Source organism: Ischnura elegans, chromosome 1, assembly GCF_921293095.1.
Source record: "Ischnura elegans chromosome 1, ioIscEleg1.1, whole genome shotgun sequence".
In the NCBI taxonomy this organism is placed as follows: domain Eukaryota; kingdom Metazoa; phylum Arthropoda; class Insecta; order Odonata; family Coenagrionidae; genus Ischnura; species Ischnura elegans.
Genome location: NC_060246.1, coordinates 101,030,096 through 101,044,523, shown reverse-complemented (window position 1 = coordinate 101,044,523; position 14,428 = coordinate 101,030,096). Strand labels below are relative to the sequence as shown.

The 14,428-nt window shown below is 44.3% G+C and overlaps 1 protein-coding gene across 1 annotated transcript in view; it reads right to left on the bottom strand.

The window, feature by feature from the left end:
* Window positions 1-14,203, bottom strand: part of LOC124167287 (anion exchange protein 2) — a 262,309-nt gene extending 248,106 nt beyond the window's left edge. Inside the window, exon 1 of the mRNA XM_046545233.1 lies at window positions 13,742-14,203. The gene's annotated coding sequence lies outside the window, so the exon portion shown is untranslated. The remainder of the gene's footprint in view (window positions 1-13,741) is intronic.
* Between the last annotated feature and the right edge of the window lie 225 nt (window positions 14,204-14,428).

Sequence of the window (14,428 nt, the reverse complement as noted above, 5' to 3'; positions counted from 1 at the left end):
AGCTCTCCAGCACTACTGGAAGTGGTCGGGAATTTGTATCCATCAGTGAGTCAGTTACCTCAAGGGCTGTATATAATAGAGACTCGCACGCTCCGCGCGCTCGTTAAGGGGCTCCGCCCCTTAAAACCCCGGTTCCGGCTTCGCCGTCTACATTTGTGGTCGTTCGAAGACTTTTGAAGTTCGAATAATCTCAACACGGCTAGGGGCCGGCTTCGCCGGCCAGGGGGTAGGGAAGTGCCCCACTCATTCCTCGGAACGGCTTCGCCGTTCCTCGCCGAAGGGCGGCTTCGCCGCCTGGGGGTTTAGTGTGCCAGAGGGCGAGGGCATTTCGGAACTGTTTCACCGTTATTCGTTTAAGGGGCGGCTTCGCCGCCCAGAGGTGGGGGGAGTCCACAGCGGTTGCGCCGCTTGAACATCGGGGCGGCTACGCCGCCCGGGGGTTGCGGAAGCTCCCCCTCGCCTACGCCAGTTCCTCGTTGTGGGGCGGCTTCGCCGCCTTGGGGTTGAGGAGCCCCCCCGCGGCTGCTCCACCTAGTCATTATAAATGGTCTTCCCCACCGAGAGGGGTGCCCAGGGGGATTCGGGGATTTTAATGTGTTATGCATGCGGTCACCAAAAGTCCACAGTGATCATGTAGCGATGATTGTAAAAGGTAGTGCAATGCGGATTAACCCTTTCACTGCTGTTCAATCTCCGGAAACCTCCTCCTCACATGCGGCGAAAATGTTAAAATGCGATTCCTGGGCCCATGGAGCAGGTACTTCCAGGATGGGTGTGGTACACCCTCCGAAGGGTCACTAATCCCCGACCCTATCCTCAAAGAACTCACCCTCGCAGGACCGTCTCATCGGCCCTACCAGCGGGGGCCCTACCTCCGGAAAAGTGACCGCTCTGACTGCAATTTGAAAATCAATCTATTAATCCGATCATCGAAATATGATTGTTTTCATCGCACTCCTGCCAATCAAGCAATCAAGTACATCTTTGAACCGTGTCTCTGCGATAAAAAATAACGATTTTGTTAACTTTGCAACAAAACGTGGCTGCGGGCCACCGGAAAATGGCCATTATATCAAAGTTAACAAAATCATTATTTTTCATCGCAGAAACACGGTTCAAAGACGTACTTGATTGCTTGATTGGCAGGAGTGCGATGAAAACAATCATATTTCGATGATCGGATTGATTGATTGATTTTCAAATTGCAGTCAGAGTGGTCACTTTTCCGGAGGTAGGGCCCCCGCTGGTAGGGCCGATGAGACGGTCTTGCGTGGGTGAATTCGTCGAGGAAAGGGTCCTGGATTAGTGGGTCCCTTCGAAGTGCTTCGGCGAAAGTGCTGACCGCATGGCACGGAGGAAGGAAAAGTACGTCCACCGCAGTCTACCGTGCGGACGTACTAGGTACGTCCACAGCAGTGAAAGGGTTAATAGTGTTGACAAGTACCCATAAAAGAAGACTTAATGGCAAGTTTTTCATTTTTTTTTCGGGGGTTCCTACGGAATACCGGGGGTTTTATACTTGTGTTAAACCAGTGGTCACTAATAGTTCTCATAAATTCCGTGCCGATAAGTCCTAGGGGACCGGAAGAGTGGTCTTACGATTCTTTTCCCTGGAGAGGCTATTTATTAGAACTTTTTTGGGAGGTTTCACGGGGTTATCGGGGGTTTTAATAATTGGTAGGGGCACCGGTTAAATTGTGTCGAAAACAATTCGGAAAAGAGAGTTTTAATTTGTTTTATTTTTTTTTCGGCGATGTTCCAGGAGGTAATCGGGGGTGTTTCTGGTATTTTTTCCCGTATGGTTTACGGTGGCTCGCCCTCACCAAATATTCCGGATCTAGAGCTCAGAGGGGACGGGTAGTGCGGCGTAATGTTTGCGAGAAGTTCCCAAATAGGAGACTAAATGACACATTTTACATTTGGGGGGATTTCACGGGGATACCGGGGGTTTAAATGTGTGTACTCCTGGCGGTCACCATCCATTCACATAAATTTCGGGGGGATGAGTCGTTGGGGGCGGTGGAATGGTCACGAAAAGTACCGAAAAAGTAGACTTATTTGAAAATTTTATATTTTGGGGGGGGGGGGTGTATGTGGGTTTACCGGGGGTTTATAGGTTTTTACTGCCAGCGGTCATCAATCGTCCACATCAATTCCGTAGCGATGAGTGGTAAGGATTGGAAAAGCGGCGGAATTGTGACGAAAGGTACCCGACAAGGCTACTTATATGCTAATTTTAATTTTTTAGGGGGTTTCGGGGGGTTAAAAGATGACGGTACTATATGGTCACATTCATTTACTGTCATGTCTAAAAGAATTGTGCCCAATGACATCCATATTTCGAAAGTAATACAATAAAAAGCAAACCAGTCCCTGAAAAATGTTAGCAGTGCCCGCCATTTTTATTTTTTCGCGGTTAAATCCATTAAATAATTATTAAAATGTTTATGTTTTCTGAAAGACAATGCATACCTGTATGTAACTACAAAGTTTGAAAGAAATCGGTAGAGTTAAAATTGACAAAACCTTCTGTTAATCTTTTGAAAATCGTAATTTTCGGTGATTTTCGGAATATTTTAATTTTATTCTCAGTAACCAAGGACGATGAAAGAAAAACGTTACCTACATTTCGTAGACTATGTTATGAGCATATATAATAATCATTTTCAATATCCTACACCTGTAATTACGACTAGGGGAGCGGAAGTTATGAAATATTTTTCGAAAAACCAATTTTTGGGCGCCATTTTGGCTGCAATGTTCTTGAAATGAAACTTTTAAAATTACATACTTACGTGCCCACGTTTATCAGCTTTCAAAAAATGCATTAAACATCCATGTGGCACGAACGGTTCGCGCGCAGTAAAATAAAAACCGAAAGACGGTCCCCGGAAAAAGCCCGATTTCGGCCATTTTGTCGTCCTGGCGACGACACGTGGCGGAAACTTCCGGTTTTCGGATTTTTCCTCCGCATCATTTCGGATTCCCCGCACGCGTGCCAAATTTCAGCTCTCCAGCACTACTGGAAGTGGTCGGGAATTTGTATCCATCAGTGAGTCAGTTACCTCAAGGGCTGTATATAATAGAGACTCGCTGCGCTGCGCGCGCTCGTTAAGGGGCTCCGCCCCTTAAAACCCCGGTTCCGGCTTCGCCGTCTACATTTGTGGTCGTTCGAAGAATTTTATTTCAAATAATCTCACCTAAGCTAGGGGCCGGCTTCGCCGGCCAGGGGGTAGGAAAGTGCCGCACTCCTTCCCCGGAACGGCTTCGCCGTTTCTCGTCTGGGGTCGGCATAGCCGTCCAGAGGGCGAGGGCATTTCGGAACTGTTTCACCGTTATTCGTTTAAGGGGCGGCTTCGCTGCCAAGAGGTGGGGGGAGCCCATAGCGGCTGCGCCGCTTGAACGTCGGGGCGGCATCGCCGCCCGGGGGTTATTGAAGCTCCACCTCGCCTACGCCAGTTACTCCTCGAAACGGCTTCGCCGTTCCTCGTTGTGGGGCGGCTTCGCCGCCTTGGTGTTGAGGAGCCCCCCCGCGGCTGCTCCGCTTATTCCACATAAATGGTCTTATCCACCGAGAGGGGTGCCCAGGGGGATTCGGGGGTTTTAATGTGTTATGCATGCGATCACCAATCGTCCACAGTGATTACGTAGCGATGATTGTAAAGGGTAGTGCAATGCGGAATAATAGTAGCTACAAGAACCCATAAAAGAGGACTTAATGGCATGTTTTTCATTTTTTTGCGGGAGGTTCCCTGCGGAATACCGAGGTTTTTTACTTGTGTCAAACCAGTGGTCACAAATCGTTCTCATAAATTCTGTGACGACAAGTCCTAGGGGTCCGGAACAGTGGTCTGACGATTCTTTTACCTGGAGAGGCGATTTATTAGAAATGTTTTTGGGAGGTTTCACGGGGTTACCAAGGTTTTAATAAGTGGTAGGGGCATCGGTAAAATTGTGACGAAAACTACTCGGAAAGGCGACTATAATTTTATTTTCGGCGATGTTCAAGTAGGTTTCATAAGTTTTCTGGTATTTTTCTCGTATGGTTTACGGTGGCTCGCCCTCACCAAATATTCCGGATCAAGATCTCAGAGGGGACGGGTAGTGCGGCGTAATGCTCGTTTTAAGTTCTCAAATAGTAGACTTAATGGCATTTCAGGGATGGGATTTCAGGGGGATACCGGGGGTTTATATGTGCGTACTCCTGGCGCTCACCATTCGTTCACATAAACTCCGTGGGGATGAGTCGTTGGGGTAAGAACCAGCAGTGGAATAGTCACGAAAATTACCCAAAAAGTACTTCGCCGTTCATCGTCTGGCGTCTGCATAGCCGCCCAGAGGGCAAGGGCATTTCGGAACTCTTTCACCGGTATTCGATTAAGGGGCGGCTTCGCCGCCAAAGGGCGGAGGGAGCCCACAGCGGCTGCGCCGTTTCAAACATCGGGGCGGCTTCGCCGCCCGGGGGTTACTGAAGCTCCCCCTCGCCTACGCCAGTTACTCCTCGGAATGGTTTCGCCGCCTTGGGGATGAAGAGCCCCCCGCGGCTGCTCCGCTTAGTCCTCATAAATGGTCTTCTCCACCGAGAGGGGTGCCCCGGGGGATTCGGGGTTTTAATGTGTTATGCATGCGGTCACCAATCCTCCACAGTGATTATGAAGGTAAAGATGATTGTAAAGGGTAGGGCAATGCGGCGTAATAGTGGTGACAAGTACCCATAAATAAAGACTTAATGGCAACTTTTTCATTTTTTTGCGGGGGGTTCCAACGGAATACCGGGGGTTTTATACTGGTGTTAAACCAATGGTCACAAATCGTTCTCATAAATTCTGTGCCGATAAGTCCTAGGGGTCTAATATAGAGGCGGAATTCTGACGATTCTTTTACTTGGAGAGGGGATTAAAAAAAAACATTTTGGGAGGTTTCACGGGGTTATCGGGGGTTTTAATAAGTAGTAGTGGCACCGGCTAAAATGGGAGGAAAACTATTCGGAATGGCGACTTTAAAAATTTTATTTTTTTCGGCGAGGTTCCAGGAGGTGATCGGGGGTTTTCTGGTATTTTTTCCCGTATGGTTTACGGTGACCCGCCTTCACCAAACATTCTGGATCTAGAGCTCAGAGGGGACGGTTAGTGCGACGTAATCTTTGCGAGAAGTTCCCAAATAGGAGATTTAATGGCACATTTTACATTTGGGGGGATTTTAGGGGGATACCGGGGTTTTATATGAGTGTACTCCTGGCGGTCACCATCCGTTCACATAAATTCCGTAGGTATTAGTCGTTGGGGTAAGAACCAGCGTTGGAATAGTCACGGAAAGTACACAAAAAGTAGACTTATATGAAAAATTTTATTTTTTGGGGGGTGTATGTGGGTTTACCGGGGGTTTATAGGTTTGTACAGCCAGGGGTCATCAATCGTCTACATCAATTCCGTAGCGATGAGTGGTAAGGCTTGGAAATGCGGCGGAATTCTGACGAAAAGTACCCGAAAAGGCTACATATATGCAAATTTTAATTTTGTAGGGGTTTTCAGGGGGTTTAAAGATGACAACATTATATGGTCACATTCATTTACTATCATATCTAAGAGAAGTTGCCCCTATGACATCCATATTTCGAGAGCAATACAATAAAAAGTAAATCTCTCCCCGGAAAAAATTAGTAGTGCCCGCCATTTCTATCTTTTCGCGGTTATATTAATTAAATCATTTATTAAATATTTATGCTTTCTAAAATATAATGCATAGGTGTATCTAAGTATTAAATTTCAAAGAAATCGGAGAGGTAAAAGTTGACAAATCCTGTGTTCATCTTTTGGAAATCGTAATTTTTGGTGATTTTCGGAATATTTTAATTTTTTTCCGAGTAACCAAGAACGACGAAAGAAAATTGTTACCTATATTTCGTAGAGGATGTAATGAACATATATAATAATCATTTTCGTTGCCCAACTCACAAAATAAGGCCGACGGCAGTGGAAAGTATGAAATATTTTCCGAGAAATCAATTTTTTGACGCCATTTTGAAAGCGTTTAACTTAGAAATTAACTTAAAAACTTACATAGGTAAGAGGCAACATTTATTGGGTTTCATAATATGCATCAACGGTTCGTGTGACAGAAATGTATCGCCTGTATAACGATAAATAGTAAACGGACTCCCGGGAAAAAATGGGAAGTGTCCGCCATTTTTAATTTTTTGCTGGTTTATCGATGGCAATATTGTAAAAATGTTTAAATTTTCTAATACAAAATGAATATGTTTATGTATATACTAAGTCTAAACGATATCGGTCGTGTAAAACTGGACGAAATGTCGTGTTAATCTTTTGGAAATTGTACTTTTTGGCGATTTTCGGCATATTTTAATTTTTTCCTCGGCAGCCAATGGTGACAAAAAAAATTGCTGCCTAAGTTAAATGGAGAATCAGGTGAGAATATATAATAATCATTTTTGTTATCATACACTTGAAATTAAGTCGAGGGGAGCAGAAGGGATGAAATTATTTTCGAAAAACCAGTTTTTGTGCGCCATTTTGGCTGCAATTTTCTTGAAGTGAAACTAACAAAATTACATATTTACGTGCCCACGTTTATCAGCTTTCAAAAAATGCATTAAACATCCAGGTGGCACGAACTGTTCGCGCGCAGTAAAATAAAAACCGAAAAACGGTCCCCGGAAAAAGCCCGATTTCGGCCATTTTGTCGTCCTGGCGACGACACGTGGCGGAGACTTCCGGTTTTCGGATTTTTCCTCCGCATCATTTTGGATTCCCCGCACGCGTGCCAAATTTCAGCTCTCCAGCACTTCTGGAAGTGGTCGGGAATTTGTATCCATCAGTGAGTCAGTTACCTCAAGGGCTGTATATAGATAGGACTCGCACGCTCCGCGCGCTCGTTAAGGGGCTCCGCCCCTTAAAACCCCGGTTCCGGCTTCGCCGTCTACATTTGTGGTCGTTCGAAGACTTTTGAAGTTCGAATAATCTCAACACGGCTAGGGGCCGGCTTCGCCGGCCAGGGGGTAGGGAAGTGCCCCACTCATTCCTCGGAACGGCTTCGCCGTTCCTCGCCGAAGGGCGGCTTCGCCGCCTGGGGGTTTAGTGTGCCAGAGGGCGAGGGCATTTCGGAACTGTTTCACCGTTATTCGTTTAAGGGGCGGCTTCGCCGCCCAGAGGTGGGGGGAGTCCACAGCGGTTGCGCCGCTTGAACATCGGGGCGGCTACGCCGCCCGGGGGTTGCGGAAGCTCCCCCTCGCCTACGCCAGTTCCTCGTTGTGGGGCGGCTTCGCCGCCTTGGGGTTGAGGAGCCCCCCCCGCGGCTGCTCCACCTAGTCATTATAAATGGTCTTCCCCACCGAGAGGGGTGCCCAGGGGGATTCGGGGATTTTAATGTGTTATGCATGCGGTCACCAAAAGTCCACAGTGATCATGTAGCGATGATTGTAAAAGGTAGTGCAATGCGGATTAACCCTTTCACTGCTGTTCAATCTCCGGAAACCTCCTCCTCACATGCGGCGAAAATGTTAAAATGCGATTCCTGGGCCCATGGAGCAGGTACTTCCAGGATGGGTGTGGTACACCCTCCGAAGGGTCACTAATCCCCGACCCTATCCTCAAAGAACTCACCCTCGCAGGACCGTCTCATCGGCCCTACCAGCGGGGGCCCTACCTCCGGAAAAGTGACCGCTCTGACTGCAATTTGAAAATCAATCTATTAATCCGATCATCGAAATATGATTGTTTTCATCGCACTCCTGCCAATCAAGCAATCAAGTACATCTTTGAACCGTGTCTCTGCGATAAAAAATAACGATTTTGTTAACTTTGCAACAAAACGTGGCTGCGGGCCACCGGAAAATGGCCATTATATCAAAGTTAACAAAATCATTATTTTTCATCGCAGAAACACGGTTCAAAGACGTACTTGATTGCTTGATTGGCAGGAGTGCGATGAAAACAATCATATTTCGATGATCGGATTGATTGATTGATTTTCAAATTGCAGTCAGAGTGGTCACTTTTCCGGAGGTAGGGCCCCCGCTGGTAGGGCCGATGAGACGGTCTTGCGTGGGTGAATTCGTCGAGGAAAGGGTCCTGGATTAGTGGGTCCCTTCGAAGTGCTTCGGCGAAAGTGCTGACCGCATGGCACGGAGGAAGGAAAAGTACGTCCACCGCAGTCTACCGTGCGGACGTACTAGGTACGTCCACAGCAGTGAAAGGGTTAATAGTGTTGACAAGTACCCATAAAAGAAGACTTAATGGCAAGTTTTTCATTTTTTTTTCGGGGGTTCCTACGGAATACCGGGGGTTTTATACTTGTGTTAAACCAGTGGTCACTAATAGTTCTCATAAATTCCGTGCCGATAAGTCCTAGGGGACCGGAAGAGTGGTCTTACGATTCTTTTCCCTGGAGAGGCTATTTATTAGAACTTTTTTGGGAGGTTTCACGGGGTTATCGGGGGTTTTAATAATTGGTAGGGGCACCGGTTAAATTGTGTCGAAAACAATTCGGAAAAGAGAGTTTTAATTTGTTTTATTTTTTTTTCGGCGATGTTCCAGGAGGTAATCGGGGGTGTTCTGGTATTTTTTCCCGTATGGTTTACGGTGGCTCGCCCTCACCAAATATTCCGGATCTAGAGCTCAGAGGGGACGGGTAGTGCGGCGTAATGTTTGCGAGAAGTTCCCAAATAGGAGACTAAATGACACATTTTACATTTGGGGGGATTTCACGGGGATACCGGGGGTTTAAATGTGTGTACTCCTGGCGGTCACCATCCATTCACATAAATTTCGGGGGGATGAGTCGTTGGGGGCGGTGGAATGGTCACGAAAAGTACCGAAAAAGTAGACTTATTTGAAAATTTTATATTTTGGGGGGGGGGGTGTATGTGGGTTTACCGGGGGTTTATAGGTTTTTACTGCCAGCGGTCATCAATCGTCCACATCAATTCCGTAGCGATGAGTGGTAAGGATTGGAAAAGCGGCGGAATTGTGACGAAAGGTACCCGACAAGGCTACTTATATGCTAATTTTAATTTTTTAGGGGGTTTCGGGGGGTTAAAAGATGACGGTACTATATGGTCACATTCATTTACTGTCATGTCTAAAAGAATTGTGCCCAATGACATCCATATTTCGAAAGTAATACAATAAAAAGCAAACCAGTCCCTGAAAAATGTTAGCAGTGCCCGCCATTTTTATTTTTTCGCGGTTAAATCCATTAAATAATTATTAAAATGTTTATGTTTTCTGAAAGACAATGCATACCTGTATGTAACTACAAAGTTTGAAAGAAATCGGTAGAGTTAAAATTGACAAAACCTTCTGTTAATCTTTTGAAAATCGTAATTTTCGGTGATTTTCGGAATATTTTAATTTTATTCTCAGTAACCAAGGACGATGAAAGAAAAACGTTACCTACATTTCGTAGACTATGTTATGAGCATATATAATAATCATTTTCAATATCCTACACCTGTAATTACGACTAGGGGAGCGGAAGTTATGAAATATTTTTCGAAAAACCAATTTTTGGGCGCCATTTTGGCTGCAATGTTCTTGAAATGAAACTTTTAAAATTACATACTTACGTGCCCACGTTTATCAGCTTTCAAAAAATGCATTAAACATCCATGTGGCACGAACGGTTCGCGCGCAGTAAAATAAAAACCGAAAGACGGTCCCCGGAAAAAGCCCGATTTCGGCCATTTTGTCGTCCTGGCGACGACACGTGGCGGAAACTTCCGGTTTTCGGATTTTTCCTCCGCATCATTTCGGATTCCCCGCACGCGTGCCAAATTTCAGCTCTCCAGCACTACTGGAAGTGGTCGGGAATTTGTATCCATCAGTGAGTCAGTTACCTCAAGGGCTGTATATAATAGAGATTAAAAGTTGGAATAAATCTGCTCGATGCATGCGGAACTCATTTAGCGCGCCGAAAAATTAAATGAAGTGTATCTACAAAAATAAATGAAAATATTGAAGTGTAGTTTTATTGATCGTCAGGTTTCGTTGGATTCTTAATTGATGAATGTAAATATTTTAATAGTAAAAAAATTAAACGTCAGCCGAATGGAATAAAATCGTGTTTACTGTTATATCATCGTCATCATAATAATGAGTGAATCTACAGCTGACGAGTTGCAATTCCTAAGATTAATGTTAGATATTGGCTTATGTATGGCCTTCTTTGACAACACATCGCCTAACCAAGAAATGAATTTGCGTAATGGGATTCACGAGCACATTGAAATGTGAAATATTTATTGAGAATAAATTCTCTAACTAAATAATGAGAACTCAGAAACTAATCTCTGAGCATTGATTTCTAGGTTCTATGGACGTCTCACATGATGACGCACGAAATGTTGGTGCTATAGGCTAATTTTGAAGAATCGATGTCCCATAGTATATTTTACCAAATTAATCGATAGATCGAGGAATATCGAAACAAATGACCGCTCAGAAAATAATGGACTTCTTGATAAAAATCTCGGTTTCAGTCGATATTTTTAACAGGGAGTGAAATTCATAGACGTAAGTCAATATTTTACCATGCAAATACATTAGCGCGATTGAAAAAAGGGCTGACATTCTTCACTTAATCGTGACTGCAGGGTGATTGGCTTTTTTTCAATAACTTTACCTTTTTAAAAGAAGCACAGTATTTTTCTTGTAAAGTGGCGATTGCTTCGACGATCATTTCACGTTGAAATCTGTTTCATACAGATCCTCCCTCCAGGCAACATAAACCCACTTAGAATCCTTTTTATTCTTGGAGGACACTTCACCGCCCGTCAAACGCACTCTCGCCGGATTGTTGAAAAGCCTAGTTCCCCCCACCTCTTCTACTTCTCACGATCCCAGTGCAGTTCGAAGCCAATGAATCACCCCTCCAACCTCCACGCAGGAGGCACACGTCACATCTGAGAAGAAAAGGGCACAACATGGAGGAGGGGCGCTAGTGACGAGGGGCAGGGGAGGGCAACGAAGCAGTGGAACTCGTTCGTTGAAATCACCCATTGTGTTCCTACTGTGCTGATGTCATTATTGGAGGCTACATTATATAAGGGAAGGGATATCAAACGAGTAGCCAAGTAGAATCAAAACAAACTCGATTTTTTTGTTTGAGTGGGGATCTTGGCTCTTCATGCAGAATTCCGAAGTTGTTGTGAAAAGATAGTGGAATATTATTAGTCATTATGGTAGCATTCTCATACCCAACCTCGCACAAGGTAAGCCGATGTAAGTTTAACCACGGTCTTTTATTTGTAAGGCATTCTTATGACTCAATAATGCTCGGAAAAAAATCGATTTTATTTAAGGAGCGTTTTATTTTAGTAATCGTCCTCAATTATTGGCCTACAAACATTTGATGAGGGCAGCGAGAGGTCTAAATATGCATGAGAAATATTCTCTTTTACCTTCCTACTAAGAGACGAGAAGAAATACGTCGCTATTGAAGGTTAGTTGATCTGACAGATAAATGGAGAGCTACGTCAAACCAATCTTAGGATTGTTGACTAATGATGATGACCACCCTATTCTATTTGAATCAAGGCACAACTTTCAATCTGTCTTATGAGTATTCTATTTACTAATATGGTACCATCTATTGCTTAAATCTTCAGAGTTACCAAGTTAAATACGTTTACGGGGTTTCCATCGCCCCGTGAGCCCTAGTAAATTCCGTGAACTGATAATAAGTGGATGAACTATTTGTGGTCTCTACTCCCCAAAGCAGCTACGATTATAGCACGATTTTCATTGTCTGTATAGTTCAGCGGTGTTTCTCGCTCTTTTATCCCAGATACGGATTGCAAAATTATGTATTTAACCTTATTTGCATACGTAAAACATCATTTTAAGCCGTAAATGAGGGTATCCAAAATTTGCGCGAAAGCTATTTTTCTCACCCCTTATTTTTTCCTTTTGGTCATTTATATTTACTTGCCTTAATTGTAGCAGTAGAACTACCCTAGAATTAAAAGAACGAAGAGAGTAACAAACGCTACACTTGGCATTACAGAAATGAAATTGCCGCCCTCACATGAACGCCGGTAGAGAGGGTGTATGGTTATATCACACTCCTATTTGCTTTGAACTTTCAGGTGAATCACTAGGAACATTAAGACTAAGTACTTTATGAATAAATTACCAATAAATTTGAAAACATGAAATTTCGAAACACAAGTCAGAAAACCTTGCTGTAATACGATAAAAAGAAATATTTGTATCGTCATCCTTGTCATTTTCATGAAACTCAAAATGTAGAGACATTTCTGTAGCTATTAGAAAAGTGTGTGTCAGACGATTTTATTCACAACACTAAATGATTGTTTATGGAAAAACCTTTTCGAGAGTCATTAAAAACGCACAAATAATGACGGTTAAAATTACAGGACATAATTTTAGAAACGAATCTGCCGTATTGGAGGCCTTTAAATTTGGATGACATAATTTATGTGGAATAGATGATCGAACTGTGCATTTAAATCGCCCCGAGTGATTTTTTTTCTCGAACTCGTTAGTGGCGAGGACCGGTATCGAGGTTCTTAACTTCCCCTCCGAACAGCTGCAATCCTCATAGGTCGTTGAGTACGAGGCGTTGATTTGCGTGGGAAACCCTCGACTTTCCCCATATCAGAAACATGAAAACAAACGCTTTCTGCGAGTGTCAAGTCAAGTGCGCGTTTCGGACAACACCTTTTGAACCACCAAGAACTGCGAAGCGCAGATTTGATGCAATCACAGAGCAGCCACCTACATGACTTTACATGTTGTGTCAACCGTACGTAAATATTAATTAAAACTTTATGAAAATGCGTTTCAACGCCAGTATCTTGTAAAAGTCACAATTTTTAATAATCAATCCACCAGTTGCCAGAGAATGCAGTTGAATTTAAGTTATAAGCCATGTTCATAAGTACTCGATTTGAATGTGGAATTAAAAAACTTAATACGACAACTCAAAGTGGAACAACGTATCCTAGCATAATCTTTACTCGAGAAGAGTTTAATATTCTCTTGATAATAACCTGTATCAAGAAATAAATTCACTGACATATTAACTATGGGAAGTCCATTAAAATATATTTCATGATTAGTGCATGACTATATCGGTGACTGATGTAATAATTCAGTTCACCGTCCGGGTGATAATAATTCAAGTTACGCCTAGGTAAGAAGTGTTGAACGGGGCCACAAGTTGACGTGTTTTATTCGTGACGGAATAATGCGCCATTGAGGCACCACTCATCATTATCGGCCGACGGAATTTTGTAACTTATGCAACTTGTAGTAGGTTAAGTCACTTCAGGTCTACTTGGAAATTTAAATCGCTGGCAGTCCTACCTTAAAATATCTTCACTTGATATTAACCTGCATTAAGAAAGAGATTAACTTCTATTGATAGACATATTTACTATTAGAAATCCACCGAGAAAGAAACCACGATTGGTGCGTAATCTGAGCTATGACTGATGGAATATCCCAACTAACTTTTCGCGTGATAATAATTCAAGTTACGACAAGGGAAGAAGTTGTGAACGGCGCATCCATGCGCTTGATGTATTGGTGGCGAAGACCACAATACCGGTTCCTATCAGAACTTCCCCTCTGAAATCCTCACCTGTCCTCGAGAGAGGTGTTGATTCGTGTAGTAAATCTTAGCTTCGTATAGGAAATACAAAAACAACGCTTACTGTGAGTGCCAAGTCAAGTGCGCGATCGGGACAACAACTCACCTCTTGCCGAACCAAGGCCGATGCAGCGTAAGCCGGGTGCAATCGCACAACAGCCTTCTCCCGCTAGGTCTTCACCTTCCTTCTCCTTTGTCCTTTAGTAAGGCAGGATGATGAGGTCGGTGTTGTTGGGGGTAAAAAAGGAACCCTCCCCTTTTTCCCAGTTGACGGGAGAGAAACACACGGTGCACAAAATACTTCCAGCACCACCGCTGCTACGGGTCTTTCCTCGCTCTCGAATACACTTCCTTTCTTCTTCTGCAAATGTGAGGGGAGAAAAGCGAAAACTCTCCGCTTCTGCTCTACACTCACAACGGCGAACTTTGTGTGGGTCAGCGTAAGAAAATAAGTGGCATCGGCACAAGGGAAAAAAATATATGGGTGCACGTACAAGGGAGCTTTCGGCAGTGTGGTTCTTAGGGGGGAAAAAACCTCACTTGCGCTCTTGACGACCAACCGCGGCACTGTCGCTGGCACGACTGACTGAAGAGCCGGTGTGTTTCCTTTGTTCCTGCTGCTGCTCTCTCGCTCTCTCCCTCTCCTCTTTCTCTCCTTCCCATCCCCCTCCGCTCCCTACTTCCCCACCCCAACTTCTCCTCTCCCCATCACCTAACACTCTTCTCTTTCCCCGTTTCTCATTCCGGTGCAAGCCCACACCGGACGATAGCAAGAGTTTGCAATGCCACAACG